The sequence below is a fragment of the Pimephales promelas genome, chromosome 5 (genome assembly GCF_988280905.1).
Source record: "Pimephales promelas chromosome 5, fPimPro1.hap1.1, whole genome shotgun sequence".
In the NCBI taxonomy this organism is placed as follows: Eukaryota; Metazoa; Chordata; class Actinopteri; order Cypriniformes; family Leuciscidae; genus Pimephales; species Pimephales promelas.
Window position 1 is genome coordinate 3,446,122 of NC_142773.1, and position 2,500 is coordinate 3,448,621.

General features: G+C 50.1%; 5 non-coding genes across 5 annotated transcripts; 4 read left to right on the forward strand and 1 right to left on the reverse strand.

The window, feature by feature from the left end:
• The first annotated feature begins 771 nt into the window (after positions 1–771).
• Positions 772–844, forward strand: trnar-acg (transfer RNA arginine (anticodon ACG)). Its single transcript has one exon. It is a non-coding gene; the product is annotated as a tRNA-Arg (tRNA).
• Positions 845–1,165: 321 nt separating this feature from the next.
• On the forward strand, positions 1,166–1,237 carry trnae-uuc (transfer RNA glutamic acid (anticodon UUC)). The gene has a single exon. It is a non-coding gene; the product is annotated as a tRNA-Glu (tRNA).
• A 125-nt stretch (positions 1,238–1,362) lies between these two features.
• trnay-gua (transfer RNA tyrosine (anticodon GUA)) lies at positions 1,363–1,449 on the forward strand. Its single transcript is given in 2 exon segments — positions 1,363–1,399; positions 1,414–1,449. It is a non-coding gene; the product is annotated as a tRNA-Tyr (tRNA).
• Positions 1,450–1,564: 115 nt separating this feature from the next.
• On the reverse strand, positions 1,565–1,636 carry trnae-cuc (transfer RNA glutamic acid (anticodon CUC)). The gene has a single exon. It is a non-coding gene; the product is annotated as a tRNA-Glu (tRNA).
• A 716-nt stretch (positions 1,637–2,352) lies between these two features.
• trnae-uuc (transfer RNA glutamic acid (anticodon UUC)) lies at positions 2,353–2,424 on the forward strand. Its single transcript has one exon. It is a non-coding gene; the product is annotated as a tRNA-Glu (tRNA).
• The last annotated feature ends 76 nt before the right edge of the window (positions 2,425–2,500 follow it).

Genomic DNA, 2,500 nt, shown 5'->3' on the forward strand with positions numbered 1-2,500 from the left:
ACCCCATGGGCGAGGCAAATGAGAGCTCCCTCCAATGAGCCTGATGAAATCAAATTCAATAAACAATCTCTTCAGCTCATTCCCATATTCTTAAGGAAGGGGGTGGTCGCACACTAAAAGCCAAATGGCCTGCTCGAGGCACGAGGAAGTTCCCATATGGTCTAGCGGTCAGGATTTAAGCAGGGTAGGGCCTGGTTAGTGCTTGGATTGGAGACCGCCTGGGAATACCAGGTGCTGTAAGCATTATTGTTTTAAAAAAAAAAAAAAAAAAAAGAGTCAATGAAATGTTTCAAAAATGCTAAATTGTCTCTTTTTTTCCTCAAAATGCCTGAAATGTCTCTAAAAAAAAAAAGTGGTCAGGATTCCTGGTTTTCACCCAGGCAGCTCAGGTCCTGGTTTGCTCACTCTTTCCCATCAAGCCTGACTGTGTGCCTCTACCACATTTTGCAGCAACTGCTCAAGCAGGGCCACTAACACTTGAATTTTCCTCCAGGAGAGGAGATGTCTCTGACCCTGGATAACAGATCTTCCACTGAGAAAGTGCCACAGGATCTGTGGGAATATCCTAACAACACCACAACTTGCCATAAAAACAAAGCAACCGAGATCCCCAACATGTGACGCCTCCATCTCGAAGCTTTTAATAGCAGACCCCTCATTGGACCCCTTCCTGACGTTGGCTCCAGGCCTGTTAATGGCATGAGATAAAGTAGGTGTTATGTCAGGCCTCTGAACAGTCAGACACCGACAAGCCATCCACCCACTGTTGGTGGGCCAGTGGCGCAATGGATAACGCGTCTGACTACGGATCAGAAGATTCTAGGTTCGACTCCTGGCTGGCTCGCTCACCCTTTTTTGACAGTCCAACAATAGGCTGCTTTGTCAGTGGGATAACGGTTACCATGAAATACCATGCGTCTTTTCAGATGCATTGCATGGGTACTGTCACAAGGACCTTGCTTTGCGACCAGTTTATAGTGTCTCTTATGCCAGCACAGGACTGGGAGGACACTGAACCCCCTGGGCGAGGCAAATGAGAGCTCCCTCCGATGAGCCTGATGAAATCGAATTCAGTAAACAATTCCTTCGGCTCATTCCCATATTCTTAAAGAAGGGGGTGGTCGCACACTAAAAGCCAAAGGGCCTGCTAGTGGCACGAGGAAGTTCCCATATGGTCTAGCGGTCAGGATTCCTGGTTTTCACCCAGGCGGCCCGGGTTCGACTCCCGGTATGGGAAGTTTGTGTTGTCTTTGCTTCACTTATGGAAACGGACAGGACGTGTCTCTGTGCCTCTAGCACTTTTAGCCAGCAGGCGGAGCTCACGAAACCTGATAGGTTTAGGTTCTGTCCGCAACCGGTGTGCCTTCGATAGCTCAGCTGGTAGAGCGGAGGACTGTAGGTGGCAAATTGGCAATCCTTAGGTCGCTGGTTCGACTCCGGCTCGAAGGAGGTCTTTTTCACACGCAAACATTTAATTGGCCATGCTTCTCGACGAGGCCGTCAGCGCTTGAGTGTGTAGTCCGCCTTTTTGCAATCACGACTGCTACAAGAGGGCAAAAGCTCATTCCCTGACCGGGAATCGAACCCGGGCCGCGGCGGTGAGAGCGCCGAATCCTAACCACTAGACCACCAGGGAAGGGTTGCTCACTCTTTCCCATCAAGCCTGGCTGTGTGCCTCTACCACATTTTGCAGCAACTGCTCAAGCAGGGCCACTAACACTTGAATTTTCCTCCAGGAGAGGAGATGTCTCTGACCCTGGATAACAGATCTTCCACTGAGAAAGTGCCACAGGATCTGTGGGAATATCCTAACAACACCACAACTTGCCATAAAAACAAAGCAACCGAGATCCCCAACATGTGACGCCTCCATCTCGAAGCTTTTTATAGCAGACCTCTCAATGGACCCCTTCCTGACGTTGGCTCCAGGCCTGTTAATGGCATGAGATGAAGGTGGTGGGCCAGTGGCGCAAAGGATAACGCGTCTGACTACGGATCAGAAGATTCTAGGTTCGACTCCTGGCTGGCTCGCTCACCCTCTTTTGACAGTCCAACAATAGGCTGCTTTGTCAGTGGGATAACGGTTACCATGAAATACCATGCGTCTTTTCAGATGCATTGCATGGGTACTGTCACAAGGACCTTGCTTTGCGACCAGTTTATAGTGTCTCTTATGCCAGCACAGGACTGGGAGGACACTGAACCCCCTGGGCGAGGCAAATGAGAGCTCCCTCCGATGAGCCTGATGAAATCGAATTCAGTAAACAATTCCTTCGGCTCATTCCCATATTCTAAAAGAAGGGGGTGGTCGCACACTAAAAGCCAAAGGGCCTGCTAGTGGCACGAGGAAGTTCCCATATGGTCTAGCGGTCAGGATTCCTGGTTTTCACCCAGGCGGCCCGGGTTCGACTCCCGGTATGGGAAGTTTGTGTTGTCTTTGCTTCACTTATGGAAACGGACAGGACGTGTCTCTGTGCCTCTAGCACTTTTAGCCAGCAGG